The sequence below is a fragment of the Acomys minous genome (assembly GCF_964271855.1).
Source record: "Acomys minous genome assembly, chromosome: 13".
Lineage (NCBI taxonomy): Eukaryota > Metazoa > Chordata > Mammalia > Rodentia > Muridae > Acomys > Acomys minous.
The window spans coordinates 64,040,034-64,057,767 of NC_140495.1; the positions used below are offsets into that span (position 1 = coordinate 64,040,034).

The 17,734-nt window shown below is 44.9% G+C and overlaps 1 protein-coding gene across 1 annotated transcript in view; it reads right to left on the reverse strand.

Annotated features, from left to right (window-relative positions):
- The window catches only part of CLIC5 (chloride intracellular channel 5), a 177,606-nt gene extending 159,882 nt beyond the window's left edge, over positions 1-17,724 (reverse strand). The window contains exon 1 of the mRNA XM_084754137.1: positions 17,582-17,724. The gene's annotated coding sequence lies outside the window, so the exon portion shown is untranslated. The remainder of the gene's footprint in view (positions 1-17,581) is intronic.
- Between the last annotated feature and the right edge of the window lie 10 nt (positions 17,725-17,734).

The following is a 17,734-nucleotide window of genomic DNA, read 5'->3' on the forward strand; positions in this document are numbered from 1 at the left end:
GGCAGCTGAAAGCTTTCCCGGAGCTCCCTGCTCAACCTGCAGTCAGTTCCACAGAAGAGCTACCTTTCCTCCAGAGCGCTGCTGCTGATGCCCCTGCGGAGAGGCCTTGTGGGCCCTGTAGCTAAGTCTCTAAGCTTCCCAGAGCATGACTTTACATGCTTGTTTAGCTGCGGGCACCTTCCATCCGTTTCTCCTCCCCACAGAAGGAAACATTTCAATGTAGAGGAAAGAGCTAAGCGACAACCTACTAGATGGGTTGTGTCATATTTATTTTTAATATTTGAGGCACCTCCCTACAGACTTTCACGGTGCTAATTTGCACTCCTGCCAGTGGTGCACACAGGTTTCCTGTGTTCCATGTCCTCATCACCAATTACTCTTGTATAATTTTGACAATGTCCATCCTAAAAGGTGTGTAGGAACAACTCAAGTTTTTAAAAGGAAAAGGAAACAGGGCTCATGACAACTGCATGTGTGAGGCAATCGGCTTTGCTACTGTGAAAATGAGGGCATGGTTTCCAACAAGTTGTCCAAGGTCAGGCCGACAGTAAGCAAGAAGCCAATTGAACTCAAAATGGGTTTGAAGCCCAGGCTCGCCTTTTCACTCCACCTCTTAGTAACTTGGCTACCACAGCAAACTGATGGAATAAGAAGTCCTCCTTACACTTGTTAGAAAAACAAAAACATTAAGATGATAATTTTTAATGCTGATCTCAAAGGTCCTTTACAGAGCCTTTAAAGTTTTTTTCCATTTTTCTGTTTAATAATTCTGCTCCCCCACCCCCAGGGGTTAGTCAGTAGCAGTTCCGGGGTTGGGCCTAGAACTCTGCATCTCTAACCAGTGCCCAAGGCATACAAATACTGCTGATACCCAGACCAGGGTGAGCAAAACACTTTAGTGAACACTGTGTTTTGTACTCAGAAGGTACTACATCCCCTGTAAATGACAATCTGAAAGTTAAAAGGCAAAAAACAAAATATACATCCAAGCTGTAGTGACTTCCTGTTGTTGCAACAAACACCCTCGTAAATGCCACTTTCAGGTGAAAGGGTTTACTCAGCCTGCAATTGCAGGTCACGTCACTGCAGGGAGGTCAAGGCAGGAACTTGGAGCAGCTGGTCCTATCCACAGTCCAGAGGAGAAAGAATGAACTCGTGCCTGCCTCTGATGCTCTGCTCGGGTTTCTACTCCCATCCAGTCCAGAACTCAGTGCTAGGGGGTGATGCTCTGCATGGTGGGCTGGGTCTTCTCAGTTAACAGAGCGAAGACTGTCCTCCCACAGATATGCCCAAGGGCAGCCTGGTCTAGACAGTGATACCAGACTGTGGCAAGTTGAGTAGTAAAACTAACAATCGTGGTTATGTGATAACTCAACTCCCACCAATATGGCTAAAATTAAAATTAAAAATTAAAAAGGACACCACCAAGTGTACACGAGGACATTCAAGTACCAGGACTCTTATGTGGTCCTGGTGGAAATTTAAAATGCAGCAGCTGCTTTGGGGGAAATGTGGCAAGTTTCTGAGCATTGTTTGTTGGTGACACAGGTCTGGTTGTGAAGCCCAGGCTGGCCTCCACCTCCTGTTCCTCTAGAGCAGCTGTTCTCAACCTTCCTGATGCTGCGATGCTTTAATACAGTCCCTGACCATAACCCTAAGATTATATGTGCTGACCCCTGACCATAAAATTATCTCATTCGTACCTCATAACTGTGATTTTGCTACTGTTAAGCATTGTCATGTAAATACCAATATGCAAGATAGCTGACATGAGACCCCTACAGGGGTCGTGACACACAGGTTGAGAGCTGCTGGTTTAGATTCAGCCTCCCAAGTGCCGGGATTGCAGGTGTGTGCCACCACATTCAGTTTTAAAAAAACATTTCAGATCATATGCCAATGCCCTAGCAGTTTCAATTCTAGGTACTTATCAAACACAAAAATGTGTGTCCACAAAAATGTCAGCACAAGACATTTTTAACTCATAATAGCCCCAAACTGAAACTAGCCCAGACTCCATTAACTGATGTGTGAGTTTTGGTGTGTTGGTAACATTAGATGTTAGCTACTCCTCCCATGTCATGGGTGTGCACCACCACCGCCCTGCTAAAAGCCACCCAGCTTTTAAGAGCTGGCGGATGCAGCCTACCTTAGAACATGGAGCGATACACAGAAGGAAGCCTGGGTCTGTCTTGTTAGCTTTACTTTACTTTTACGTTTCGTGTGTAAATGCTTTGCCTGCACATATGTCTGTGCACCACTTGTGTTCCCATGAGGGTAGAAGAAGGTGTTGACTCCCTCAGAGCCGGAGCTACAAACAATCGTGAGCTGCCATGTGGGTGTGGGTCCAGGAAGAGGAACAGGACTTTCAACCCCTGAAGCTGTCCCTCTAATTGTGGTAGCTGTCTTTTCATTTATTATCACTATTCTCTCATATATTACATCTTAACCACAGTCTCCCCTCTCTCCTTCCAGTACCCAACCAGTTCAAATCTCCCCTCTCTCCCAGATGCACCTTTCCTCCATTTCCCTGAAGAAAAGAGTGGGCCTCCCCGGGCGTGCAGGGCATCAGGAGCTAGACCAGGCCATCTTCTCTACCCAAGCAAGGCTCCCGGTGGTGGGACTGATCACTGTATTTTAAAAATTCTTCTTTTTGGTGGGAATATTACATAATCAGATTTAAATTTTCTTTTACTGTATTAAAAAAAATCTTCAAACAAAATATAGCTTTCTTTAAGAGTGTACTGTGGAGCAGACGTCCCGCTCATCCTAGTCCTAAAAGATTCTTAGTGCACTATACTAGAACAAACCTTAAAGGCTGGAGCGGTGGCTCAGGGATTAAAATAGGATATTTCTCTTACAGAGGACTCTAGTTCCATTTTTGCACCCCACTGGGCAGCCCCCAACTCCTCTGGCCTTCATAGTTACCCCACAAACACACGCACATGCCCACTCACAGGCCCACATAATTAAATTCTAACAAAAGAAATAGAACACTCTGGCTTTAGATCTCCTGAACACTTTCGCTTAGCAATAAGATCCCGTTGGCAGAGACTGTTCTAATCTTATCATTACTTTCAAACGTCTTCCGGGTTTACGCGCATTACCTTGGAGGCCGTGTGCTCATGTACTTGGGGCACATGCCAATTGCTTTTGGAAAAAGCTTCATGTTTGGTATTTCAAAAGTAGCACTGAAGAGTCTCTGGAGTATTTAAAGGATAATAAACAGAAAGAGAATTATGACAGCATTCTTTTGTTGTTCCAGCTATGGGAGGTGGGAGGGGCCATGACCTTAGCAAGAGCTATTGTCCCAGAAGGCCTCAGCAGCCTGTCCAGGGACTGACTGCAAGGTGCTCTCTCCGCTCTCAGCTCCCAGGTGTCAGCACTCGGAGGACTAGGAAGTTGAAGGACAGGACAGTAGGGGGGAGCCTGTGCCTGCCCCAAGGGTGGCACACTAGATCTAATGGAGAACAAAGTACTGATTGTTCTTTGTTTGCTGAGCAGGGCCTGCTGCCAGCACAGAGTCACCCAGCTCTGAGATGCCCAGCTGGGAAGATGCCTCCAGAGACCAGCCAGCCAGGCATGGGGGCACAAGCAACTAGCTGCTCTCCTTCCTGGTTGCAGGGTCAGGTGGCAGTGAGGTCAGGTGGGAGTGAGGGCAAAGAATGTGGTGAAACAATGGTTAGAAATGTCACAATCGTCCTAGACAGGTTCCACCACAAGGTTTGGATTTTAGAATTTTATCTTATTAGAGAAAGGGGCAGAACCTGGTCAAAATTCCAGCTAGCAGCAGCTCAAAGAGCGGACTTGGGGAGGATGCGGAATTCAACTGACTACAGATGCAATACTCTACTTGGGGTTTACCTGCAGCAAGGGGCAAGGCAGAGTGATCACACTGTTTTCAGAGCTTTGATGGAACAACTGGATACACCAGAGCTTTCTGGAGCAAGGCGACCTCCACAGGAAGCCAGAACTTTCTAGAAAGATTATCATTGCACACTGATCGGAGCTTGGACAGTGGTTTCTTCACATATTCACATGGAAAGAAAGCTGTGAGCAAAGCATACTTTTTAGAAAAACACTCAGAGAGAAATTTGTCACGAGTTGTATCACCAGGTGAGAGGATTGTGGGAGAATTTTACTTTCATTTCTGTAAATTTCTAGAGTTTGCAGAGACCATGCCCATCTTTAAAACTTGGGGAAAATATAAACCATGGGCACTGTGAAGGTCCGCTGGCATTGCGATGGGTTTTCTGTGTGCTCAGGTGCTTGAGAGAGGGGAAATCGCTGATCTTCATATTTCCTCACTGACATGAGTGGGAGACTAGAGACCATCCTGGCCACACTGGTGAGTTGTCAGCCAGCTCCTCACCTTGGTGTTATTTAGGTCACAGTCTTATGCATGCCAGGTTCTACATACATGCCAGGCACATATGTGCCATGACATTATGCTTTGTTAAGTCATCTCAACCCTTGCTTTGTCTGCCTTGGAATCTTTACTTGCTTTCAGTCTTCAATTATAAGGTCAGAGCTGTAGTGTGTGGAAATGTCAGTTGGCCAGGAAAGAGCAAAGCCAAACCAAACTTAAACCAAGTGAGAAGTCTGTGGATTTGCTGGGATGGCCATCGCTACTTTTATACCCATCTTAAAGAAAAGGAAACTGACTCATAGTGGTGGTGCTGGAATCTGCCCTTAGTTATGAGCCTCTATGACAGTGGTTCTCAACCTGTGGGTCATGACCCCCTTGGTTGAATGACCTTTTCACAGGAATTGCCTAAGAACATAAGGCAACACAAATTTATATTATGATTCATAACAGTAGCAAATTTACAGTCATGAAGTAGGAAGGAATATAATTTTATGGTTTGGGGACTGGTCACCACAGCACAAGGAACTATATCAAACAGTCACAACATTAGGAAAGTTGAGAACTGCGGCTCTATTACTTTGCCCCAAGACTGCTTGTGCATGTGGGGCAGAGGGTGGCCTATGACACCGTGTATATTGACAGGGGACTGCAGGAGCCATGCTACCTGTGCTACAGGTTTCCACACAGCCTCCCACCTTAGTGGTCACACCTCAGTCATATTGCTGAAACCACAGGGGCAGCAGTTTATTGAGGATTCTCAGAAACTGGTGCTGGTGTGCACAACCATTTTTTTCTATGTTTAAATCACTGTCTATACAAGAAAGAGGCTGGCAGTGTAACTCAGAGGCAAAGCACTCATTGAATTTGTACAAAGTCTTGTTTTCAATCATTAGCACCCTTATCCCAAAACACTGCATGAGTGTATAGAAAATAAGAATAAAAGAATATAAAATCCTCCGTGTGTTCACCGCCTCCTGCTTTACGGACAGCGCTTGTCTTCGTTTGGGATTTTACTGCTGTGCTAAACACCATGAGGAAAACAACTTGGGGAGGAAAGCAGTTACTTGGCTCCGACTTCCACAGTCTTATTCACCAGCATGGAAGGAAATCAGGCTAGGAGCTCAGCCAGGGCAGGAATCTGGACGCGGGAACTGAAGCAGAGGCCATGGACGAGTGCCACCCACTGCCTCGCTTCCCTTGCTTTGGTCAGCCCGCTTTCTTATGCCATCCAGGGCCAACTGTCCATGGATCACACTATCACAGGGAGCTGGGCCCTCCCACAGCAATCATTAATGGAGAAAGAGACTTGCCCACGGGCCACTCTAGTGGGGGTGTTTTCTTGGTTGAGGTTCCCTCTTCCCAAGAGATGCTAGCTAGTGTTGAGTTGACATAGAACTAGGCAGTAAATCACTCATTCTCAGCCATCACACTGAGGTAACTGCCAAGATTACCAGTGTGTTGCTTGGCAAACAATTAACAAAACAACTGCTACTGAGTAGTGACTGCTAAAGACATGTCTCCTGCCCTTCCGGTCCTTAGCTGGTTTAGTGTTACATAAGCATGTAGATACAGTCTCAGAGCCTGACCTAGGTACAAAAGGATGACAGTGACGTTCAAGGTCCAGGGAGTGGCAATGAGTGTCTAACCAAGGCAATGTCAGTGGTGAGGACCCAGTGTCAGGCTAGGCCTAACGCAACCGCACGTGTATACTGTCACACAACAGTTGGCCCCATCCCTCACCTGTCATCCTTTCTTTTTCCATAAGTGGGTCTCTCTCTATCTAGAAAGAAAACTGGCATGAAAAAGTAAAAGTTGGTGCTAGACTAATGGCTCGGTGCTTAAGAATGTTTTTGCAGAGGAACTTAGCTCTGTCCTCAGCACCCACAAGAGGCTTACAATTGCCTGTCACCTTTGCCACATCCAAGGGATATGATGGCGTTTTCTGGCCTCCAAGTGCACTCACACTCGCACACCTCCACACATAGAGACACGCATATAAATAATAAAAATAGAAATAAACTACAAGGAAATATAGGGTTTACTTTTTTTTTCTTTTGTTTTCCTGTCATTTTTAGTTTTCCAAGACCAATTCTCTTCCTGCAACCCAGTCTGACTTGGAACAACTGACCTCCACCTCAGCCTCATGAGGATGGGGCTTACAGACCCACTCTACCATATCTGGTAAAAGAAGAAAAAAACCACAATCTGAGTCCTATCATTCTATAACTCCAGTGGCGAGCCAGCCCTTTCGGTCTCCCTGTGCCAAATCCTGATTTTAGACCTTAGATCTTAGTTTAGCAGTGGGTCCATCTCCTGCCATTTCACAGACAAAATGTATAGCACATCAAATCCTCCTAAGCTAGCATCATGCCCTGGCTTCCCCGTGTGTCTTCTGTCCTTGCATCCTAGCCTGAACACTGGAGCCTGACTTGCCTCCTTTCCCACTGGTATTTCTTTTCCCTGCACATCTGTGAGGAATTGTACCAGTGCAGTGTGGGGAGAGATGTTTAAGTATGGATGCTTTATACTGAACACAACACGGAAGTCCATGCTATGCTTTCTAGGATGCTCTGATCACTGGCAAGAATCCCTGAAAGCCTGGCCTGTGGTCCTCGGCACTAGATGTCTTACACATTTCAATAGAACACTGATTCCTTCTTTTTTTTTTTAATAGTATTTTGCCAGATGTGGTGGTGCATGCCTGTAACCCCAGCACTCTGGAGGCAGAGGCTGGTGGAACTCTGTGAGTTCGAGGCCAGCCCGGTCTACAAAGTGAGTCCAGGACACCCAAGGCTACACAGAGAAACCCTGTCTCAAAAAACCAAAAAATACAGTTTTTTAATAATTCTTGAAGAATTTCATACAATGTGTTTTGCTCATATTCATACATACACTCAACACCTCCCAGATCCACCCTCTCAACTCTCACCTCCCTACCTACACAACTTTGAATTTTCTTCTTTAAAAAAAAAAAATCCACCAGTCTCATGTGTGTTGCTCAGGTACTCTTGGACGTGAGGTTTACCAAAAAGCATGGCTGACCCACCAGAGCCATGCCATTAAATAAAGCCCACCCTCCTCAGCTACTGATGGGACGTCATGTCCACCTCCCATCTGCCACCACATGCTGAGATTACGTCTGGCTTGATCTTGCTCCGGTCTTGCGCAGGCTGTCAAGATCACCATGAATTCATGTGCATCTGCCCTGCAGTGTCTGGAAAACAGTTTCTCACCAAGCAGGGGTTTTGTCATCTTCCTGCTTCTCCTTCATCAAGATCCCAGAGGCTTTGGAATAGGGGGTATGTCCCACTGAGGGCTGAGCACATCAGGGTTTCCTAGTCTCTGCAGGTTGTCCAGTTGTGGGTCTCTGTGTGAATTGTGAACTCCTGCAAGAAGAAGTTTCTTCACGGAGGTCAGTCTATAGGTATAGCCCTGAGTCATTTAGAGAGTAATGGTCGTGGGTTCCCCTTAGGGCCCATGACCTATCTAGCCACAGTGTCAGGTATAGATTCCATCTCGTGGAGCAAGCCTTAGATCTAACCGGAAAGCTATCAGTTACTTCCATAACATGTGTGTCACTATTGCAGCAGCGGGCATGCCTCATCAGGTCAGTTGTTACTGTGGTTTGCAAAGTTCCCAACTGGGTTAAGATGGATGAGTACTTTACTTGTGTGGTGGTGTGCTACCAACACACTATGAAAGCTAGCCAGTAGGGGTGATATTTCCATGTGGGGATCAGCTAGGGTTCTCCATGATCTATGCCTCAAGACTGTAGTCTCTTCAGGAATAGGATCTTCCCATCAAGTTCTGGAGGGCTATCAAGAACACTGGCAATAGCCTGTGACATTTGGAGTTGGGACTCCACTGTCCAACAACTCAAAAGGAGGCAACCCGTTCCTGGTACTGGGGCTTTAATTCGCTAGCATGTAGAATCTAGTTGCCTACCTCTTCCACCACAGAGCATGGAACGGCCTGTGGGATCATCAGGATTGGAAATACATCCTGTGGAGATATAAAGTCTGTGCACTCGACTAAATGCACTAATTGGAGTCTGCACGGAAGAGGAATGTATTCCAGAGAGAAGGCACTGGGACCGCAGGACTGAGCCAATAGTCAGTTTCTGAAGAACCCAAGACGCATGCACAGGCACGCCTTAGCCCATCGCTCCGTGGAGCACAACACAATTTAGCAGCTTCATGGCACTACCATGGGACATCGTAGGTTTCTAATTAGAAATTAAGATCTTAAGAAAAGCTTCTTATATGTGAATTTCAGGGCTGAGTTCAATAATCTTTGAGGTCCTTTCTGACTTGAACTTTCTTTAGTCCTTAGAAAGCCACATTGCTTATAGTATCTCACCCTTAGGAAAGAGCTATTTTTAGGTTTCTTTTGGAGGTCAATCTATACATATTGAAGATTCCAGAAGGGAAAACTGTATATGGCGGGTAAGGTTTGGAGAGTGGAGTGATAGAAGTAAGAACATACATTTTGGGATGTTTCAACATTCTGATCCCTTATTTTCAAACTGAACCTACCTAATTTAGGGTTTACAAGAGTTACTAAAATATTTATGTAGGGGCTGGAGAGATGGCTTAGTGGTTAAGAACACTGGCCGCTCTTCCAGGGGACCCAGATTCAATTACTAGAGCCCACATGGCAGCTCACAATTGTCTGTAACTCCAGTTCCAGGGGATCTGACACTCTGGAGTACACACACATACAGACAAAACACCAATGCACACACGCACACATGCACACACACACATCAGAGTTGAAAGCATTGTGGAATTTCTAAGCTAACTTCAAGCATGGAGGATGTGTATGAAGGAGGAGCTTCATCTTTGAACTGTATTTACATGAAGCCACTTTATTCCACAAGGCTCTTAGTTGACAGAAAAGGTCAAAATCAAAGGAAAAAAAATGATGAAGTTTAACAAGGACACCAAGTTAAAAACAATCAGTGACTATGATTATCCTGTGTCCTAGGTGGAGACATATCCAGATATATTGGAAAAAATGTATCTAGGTGGGTTATCAGATCTTTCCCCTCTGCTCAAATATTCTATCATTTGAGCATGTTTAACATGTCATGTAGATTTTCAGGATGGCAATACACAATGTTTCTGTTTTCTAAGCGGGAGGTTAACAGAAACTTCAAGAGATTTATATGCCTATAGTCACATAACTAATTTTAGCAGAATCCATAATCAAGAGTTTTTTAAATGGCTTCAGAAAACCATCTAAGTTTTCCTAAAAGCCTTTAAGATATAGTATTCTACCTTAGCCTACCTGACCTTGAAAATTATCATACATTGTATCCCTGTAATTTTGTTTGTAAAATTGAAAACTGAAGCTTTTAGAATATTTTAAACCATTAACAACTTACAAGATGATTTCTACTAAAGTGGGTACTTACTGAATATGGAGAGCTACAAGTGAGACCCACAGAGCTGCACATAGAGGGTACCTGGCCATGGGATGGGGACAAAGGTTCGGAAGCAGAAGTGAGGAGGAGTCCTGTGTTAAGGATGATGGTATGTGGTGGCAAACTTGGAGGAAAATACTCAGATCAGGTGGCATGGGACATCAGCCATATAGAAAGCAGAGACCAACAAGGAGACTCTTCCCTGCTGGCTTTCTTTATAGTGCTGGAAGTTTCCGGAGGAAAAGAAAGGCCAATGGTTTTACCCAACACTGGAGCTTGCATGCTACAATACCACCCTGCCAGAAGATCCATGACCACATGACCACTGGTGTAAGCATGGCATGGCTGTTACAGAGTAACTAATAGCTTTTTCATTATGCTTTAGCACTGCTCCACGGGGTGAGGGGGGTCCGGGGGGAGGGGGGCGCAGTTCATTCCTGGCACTGTAATCTCAGTCAAAAGTCCATGGTTGGAGAGGTCAAGCCCTAGCATAGAACCAAACATTGTGATTTTGTTCAATGGTAATGTTGTCATATTACCTTCTAAATATTTATGTTTAGACCCATAGGCCTGGGCCACTCCTTGGTCAAAGAAGCTTCTTTTGCAGTGGGCAGCTGTCAATGTAGACACATATACTTAGTCAAGGGTCAAAAATTAGAGAGGGTGCTAATGGGACAGCTTTACCAGGTGCTCCTCCACTACCAGCCAAGGCTCCAGAGCTGGTCATCTTAGAAGAAGAGGAGGAGCTAATACAGGGACTGGAGATGGGAGAAGTGCTGAAAGGTTGTCTGCCGGACATGACACTCTAACCATGAGCTTGCACCACCTGTGGTTACCTGCCTAAGATGAAGCCAGACAAAAGTCCTGAATGGACAGAGGTGAGCTCTTGTCCAGGCCTGCTCCCCTTACTGAAGAACTGTTAGCAGTTGACAGATGCTGAGGAAGGGGTGCAGGGGAAGTTGGAACAGGAAATGAAGGGGGGGATGTGATCAAGGATTTTTGTGTACATGCACAAAATTCTTAAGAATAAAAATAAGCTGGGTGTGGTGGCGCACACCTTTAATCCCAGCACTCGGGAGGTAGAGGCAGGCGGATCTCTGTGAGTTCGAGGCCAGCCTGGTCTACAAAGTGAGTCCAGGACAGCCAAGGCTACACAGAGAGACCCTATATTGAATAACAACAACAACAACAACAACAACAACAACAAAGAATAAAAATAAATTGAAGGCGACCAGAGACTATGCCTAGGAACAAAGTAGCTGAGCCATAGGATGTGAATTTTTAATTGCAAAGCTCTGTCTCATTTCTCAATAGAGACCAGACAGTGAGTAGCAGGAAGGAAAGCTGGACCTATGAAGCTAGGTACAGCAGGGCTAGGGAAGGAGAGGTGTGGCCCAAGGATGGCCTGAAGGAGTTAGAAGGCAAGTTCTCGGTAGCACTGCAAGCCTGTGACGTCAGTAGACCTGCTGAGGTGCTAGACTTGACTGTACAAGGACTTCTTTATCGCAAAGGTTGGTCAACCAGGCAAACTCAGTGTGTTCTGACAGCAAGCAAGTAGTTATATGACACTGGCCAGATTGTGTGGGTTATAGACAAAAGGCAAGTCAAATTTACAAGCTGGTAAATTCTGCTTGCAAGCAGCCTGGCTAGTTTTTCAGTGGGTAGTGTTATGGCCTGACTGCATTCCTACCACCTAAAATTCATACGATGAGGTTCTAACACTGAGTGTCTTTGTCGGGGACTCTATTTAGAGGTTGCACCTTTAAAGAGGTAATTAAAGCAGACCTTTATGAGACTACAGATCTTAAAGAAATATATCAGAATGTATACAAAGAGAGGACACTGAAGACAGGAAAGGCAGCTGTCTTAGTTTGGTTTTTATTGCTGTGATAAAACACCACCGACAAAAGCCACTCGGGGAGGGACGCACTTACTCCATCATAAGGGGAGCCAGGGCAGAAACCCAAGGCAGGAACTGAGCCCAGAGGCAATACCTGAACCAGGAGCCATCAACTTAACTTTACGGGCTTGCTGTACAGCAGCCAGGACCAGCACAACCCACAGAGGCCTGGGCCCTTCCATACTGCTCATCGATCAAGAAAATGCCACGGTGATAAGGTCACAGGCCAATATGAGTATTTTTATCAGTTGAGCTGCCGTCTTCTCAGATGACTATTTTCTGTCAACTGCATTAAAGGGTCCCAGTATATAGAACCACGCACCACCAACGTGGGTGCCAAGTGTTCAAATACATGAGCCTACGAGTGCCTGGGTGCTGAAGATAAAAGTGTGTGTGTGTGTGTGTGTGTGTGTGTGTGTGTGTGTGTGTGTGTGTGTGAAGGGAGAAGACATAGGTTTAGGGAGCTAGTTTTGTGTAGCAGTTGAACCACTAGAGGCTAGACCATAGCAGGGGAGCCTAAAGAATGTTAGGGTTGATGGTTGAAAAGCATGGCTTGTAAAAAAATACCAGTTCTCAGGTGCCACACATGACTTCCTGGGTGCAAGTCTTTAGGGGAAGAGTTTGGCACAGTTTAAACAGAAGCCATGCAATGACTCAGCAACTGTGAGAAACAGACAATTTAAGCAAGAAAGTGCGTTAGTTAAGCATCACATTAACCTACACATACATGAATTGAAACTGACATTCATCTTAAAGGGATAGACTCACTTGGGAGATTACAGGTAGGGCCCAGAGGAGGATTTCTGCATTCAATAGAACACCTTTAATTGTACTGTTAGGAACAACACTTACTGCAGCTCCATAGTTTAAGAGACAGGAGAGTAACCCCAGAGAAAAATTATACAATCAGCAGATAATTAGAACACATATAATGACAAGTAAAATAACAGGAATGAAGTTTTATTTCAGAAGTAAGTCATCTTGTCAAGTCTTTGAATTTGAGAAGAGATACTATATCCAAATGGCATGTCTTTCACATTGTAGCATATATGAAACTAGAGTACGTTATGTACTGGTAGTAAACAAATGGATTTAGTAGAGTGTAAAGCAAACACAGAGTGAAGTTTCTTCCTCCAGTGTCTTAGAATCACTGAGGGGCTGAGAGCCCAAGGCAGGGGTTAGTCTTTCCCTTTCTCCTTATGTGTAACAAGGACATGCACTTGCTCCTTCCCTCAGTGCCTTCCAGGCATCCTCTGCTCCACAAACCTGACCACACTTGTAGCTCCTGCTCCAGCCAGCCCGTTTCACCATGTCACTAACCCTGCCTCCCTAGACTGGAGGGACGTGTCCTTTCTTGGGAGATTCTTACTGTCGTCTGTATCTACTTTCTGTTTCTCTGTGTAAGTGGTTTTTATGCTCTTCTGTGACCAATTAGCTTATATGCTGTCTTATCACTTTGTAACACCCTAGGCTCATTTCCTGAAGCCTGCAGCTGAATACAGCTCTGTTGTGTCCCTCTTAGAGCATTTACCTCACTTAATGGCAGAGGAAGAGCCATCACTTTGATTTTTCTTATGCATATCGTACATTAAGCAATAGGTAATCAATTCTGACTAGTTTTAGAAGAAAAAAAAAAAGAATTTATCAAAAGCTAGACAGTTCCCTGAGGTTAAAGTCCCAGAACCCAGATAATCTGGAAGCTACCTAGAGCATCCGTAACACCTCTGCTTCTGTGATGAGGTGGGAGACAGAGATATGAGAAACCTTGCAAGCTCAGGGGCCAGAGAGCCTGGTATATGCAGCACAACAGCACACAAGTAAGAGACAATCTCTCACAAGGTGTGAGGGAGGGACCAACAACCAAGTTTGTCCTCTCAACCCCATCACATATGATATCGCACGCACGCAGACACACACACACACACACACACACACACACACACACACACCACCACCACCACCACCACCACCACCACCACCACCACCACCACAACAACAACAACAATTGGCCGAGGTATGCAAATTGCATTCAGAATGAAATTACAAGGAAACTTGGATACAAGCAGTCAACATCTCCAAGTGTTGGGCTTCCCGCCCTTGTCTCTGCTTTCATCTGCATTGGCATATTCCCCATTAGACCTTTCCTTTCCAGTGACAAGGTCGACCAGGATCAGCTCCAGGCTTACAGCCTTCCAATGTAGCAACTGTGTTGAAACACTTGCTTTCCTAATTATTTCAACAAGCGTTTATGGAGTGTGCTGTTCAGAACTGGACTGGAGCACCACGTCCCCATGACTGAAAAAATTCCTTTGGGCAATGAGGTGGGGGTGGAGCTCCAACAGATCAGGATGGGGTGAGTTTTGGCTAACTCACTCCAGTTTGTTTATTGCTCTTCTGATTTTGCAGAAAAAGCTCCCACACCCCAGGGAAGTCCTCAATTTGTGTAAACTAGGACAGCTGGCCCCTTAGGAGTCCGTGTTGGAGATGAAGGAGCGCCACGGCCAGCCTCAAGAATGCAGGCAGGGGACACACTGGAGAGATGGCATGTATACTGCTCATTCAGGGGACCCAAGTTAGGTTTGCAGCACCCACATAGGCAGGTTATAACTGCCTCAAATATCAGCTTTGGGGGGACCTGAAGCCACGAGCTTCCTCAGGCACCTGTCCTCATTTGCACACAACCACTCACACACACACACACACACACACACACACACACACACACACACACAAGTAAAAATAGTATAAATAAATATTTTTTTAAAAGGATGAAAGTGGGTAGTCTCCATGAGAGCCACAGAAAAAGGAAGAAAGAGTGCTGTGCAGCAAAACACCAGAATAACACCTTCTCTGTTCATCTTTCTAGATTCGAGGCCCCACAAGGGGCTGAATCTTACTCTTTCATTTCTTTAGAAAGAAACTGGCCACGCTAATCTCCACATAAGAAAGCCCTAGGAGAACTTTTCTCTCTCATTTTATTAAACACTTAGGGAAATATCTCTTAGGATGAAGAAACATCATGATTATATAGGATCATTTTGAACAGTGTTTCAGTGTAGCATAATTGGTGCCTCTTGTAACTAGTTCAAATGTGGTATTGCTCATTCACAGAACTTTCAAAATCACTGTTTCATAAGGTGATTTATGCCTTACAGCTACAATAAAACCCACATCATGATTTTTTTCATATAATCATCTAGTATACATGAGAATTTGAACTTTAACCTGGCCCCTGAAGACCTGAGATCGACCCACTCCTTTGTGCCTCATGACCGTCCTCATTGAACTGAGCAGTGAGCCTGGGTTGTTTCACTTTGGCCAGGGTGTGGCTTTTTCTCTGAAACCATTTTCCTGTAACTTCTGACCTAACTCCTACCAACGACAAGTTAGGCATCAGGAGTTTGCTTTTTTGTTTTTGTTTGTTTCTTCTTTAAGTGCATAAAGAGCTAAGTCTTTAGCTTTGAAAACAGAATACAGTTATTTTAATATTTTGGGTTAGTAAACAGATGGGAAATCTTGAGCTTAGTTTATGAAAAAAAAAAAACCCAAACATCCTTTGACATGCTGCTTTAAAGCGGATGTTGCCTGCAGAGACACAGACTTTAGCGTCCTCTGTCTTCTTCTTCCCCCCCTTCCCCGCCCCCCATCCCCCCCACCCCATGAATTCTGCCTGGCCAATTCTTCCTAGAGCACACCATTTGTTGTGATTAATGATTTTAGACTATTGCTTCCTTGCAGTTTCAAACACAGAGTGAGTTTAAAGGCTCTCTCTATAAAACTCTCTTTTCAAAAGCTGAGATGAAAGAAAACTGTAAGTGAATGTTATCCTTTCATCTACCTGAATAAAGCTTACCTATGTCCAAAAAAAAATCACATTACAAGTGAAGATCAGTATCAATGTCACGTTCTTTTTTCATTACATTCCAAGAAGGACACTTTAGTGGGCATTTCCAGCATGCACTCCATCTCAGATCTAGTAAGGAAAAGGTGGGTTTGGACAAATAAAGGCCATCCACTGCTCAGCTCAGGTGTGGATGGGAAGGCTGGTGATCACCTGGCTTTGTTTGTTTGTTTGTTTGTTTGTTTTTTGCTTTTACTGGCTTAAAGTTGGGCATGTGAGGCAGGAACTAGTCTAACTGCACTGGAGGTGTCATCTCTGAGAGACCACCCCCCAAAAGTCATTTATACTACCTAGGGTACATGAAAAACCAAACAACACAACACAAAACAAAACAAATGGATCTTATCATTCCTGCGACTGCAGGTGGCTGTCTTTACCATTAGAGGGAACAGATGCCAATTCATTTCCAGGTACTGGGGGTTGGGGGGGGCCTGGGGGAGGGACAGGAGAGCAGTATGTGTGAGTGGAACCTTACTTGCTGAGCTGCAAAGCCCTCAATTTCTGAAGGGCACCCCCTCTCTGCATTTCTTGTTCTACAAGGAAACAGATAACCCTTATCATGTCGCCCTACTTGACACAGATTTCAAGTAGGGCTGATAAGGGAAATGTAAGAGAGACAACAGAGGGCTGGTGCCGAAAGGGATCAATTTGTCCCTTTGGTTTTTGACTGCTTTATCTTAAAGTGGAGGAGACCAGACTACATGGGACTCTGAGCTGATCCACACATACAGGCAGCGGTGGTGGCAGTGATGGCAGTGGGAGAGGAGGAAACTTCTCTTTCTCTTGGTGATCAGCTCACCACTCCCTTTATCACACGTGCCACACATTTGGCACTCAATTCCGGCCTTTATTTAATTATTTTTTTTAGCAATCGTGTCCCTAGTAAGGAAGTAGCAAGTTATGCAGAATCTCAGCCCCCAAACGCAGAAAGAAAATGTACGTTCTGCTAAACTGTGCATCACGTACGTACTCGTGGAACTCCATCTCACCCCCGATTGTTTAAAATGGGGGATGCTTTTAAGGGGTCACAGTGCACACCACGATCAAGGAGGATGCTAGATGCTCTGTGTGCTTTGCTCCAATTTTTCTTAATGCACAGGATAGTAGCTAAGGCTTGAAACTAGCATCAATTTATCAAGGCAAACTAATAATCGAGGAGGCAACACTCAGGTTAAAATAGTCTCCTTGGTGGCAACCAATCTCGACTCAGAGCAGGGTACCAAATTTAGCCTTAGATATTCAGTGTTCACTGCGGCAGGAACCAAATAAATCCAGCTACTGAGTTCGCAGCTAAGTTTTTTAGATTTCGGCACATGGTATAGGCTTATGATATCCTTGATTCATTTCATTGTACGCCCCTTGAGTATCTGGTGTAGCTACAGGAATGAAAATATCCGCTGGGCACTTGTATTCCAACACAGGAGGGAGGCATTAAATATGGAGCACCTTAAAAATACCTCATTAAATCCAACAAAGATTGAGTGCTTCCTTGTCAGGTTTAACTTTGGGGGTTATAGATACATAGGAAAAAAAATACTACCTCTCTTTGTCTATCGTGTCTGGGCAGTACAAATATACCTGTTTGGCAATTCTGCTAATCGTGTTAGAAGTTGGATTTTTTTTTTTTTTTTGAGGCATTTGACTAATACACTTTTTAAAGGCAAGAGAATAATTTCACATGCACAGCTGTGTGAAAAGGCAAAATTAGAATAAGTTTAGCTTGAGGACCCTCACTGGCATTTCTTTGGGATTGCAGAAGCAGGCAACACTTGGTTCTAAACAGAATGAATGGCCATTTTATATAACAGCAAAGGAATTCAAACACGACAGGAAAAAGACAAATGAACTGGCTGTTTTCAGAGTTTCTCTCCTTGTACAGGTGAAGGCAGATGAGGGCAGAATGGGCTTCCTAGTCTTCTGGCTAAAACTGGGCACCCATAACTAGAGAGATAAGAAAGGGGTACTGGGCGGGAGGGAGAAGCAAACCTTTTTTCCTAGGTCCCATTCAACTCCACCTGTCTCCGAATGGTACAGTGCAACGAGCCAATGGGAAAGGGAGTCCCATTCGCCTCGGGCTCTGGCATCCAATCCAGGTACCCGTCTCAGACTCCGCCGCCGGCCGCAGCGGCTCTCCCCGGG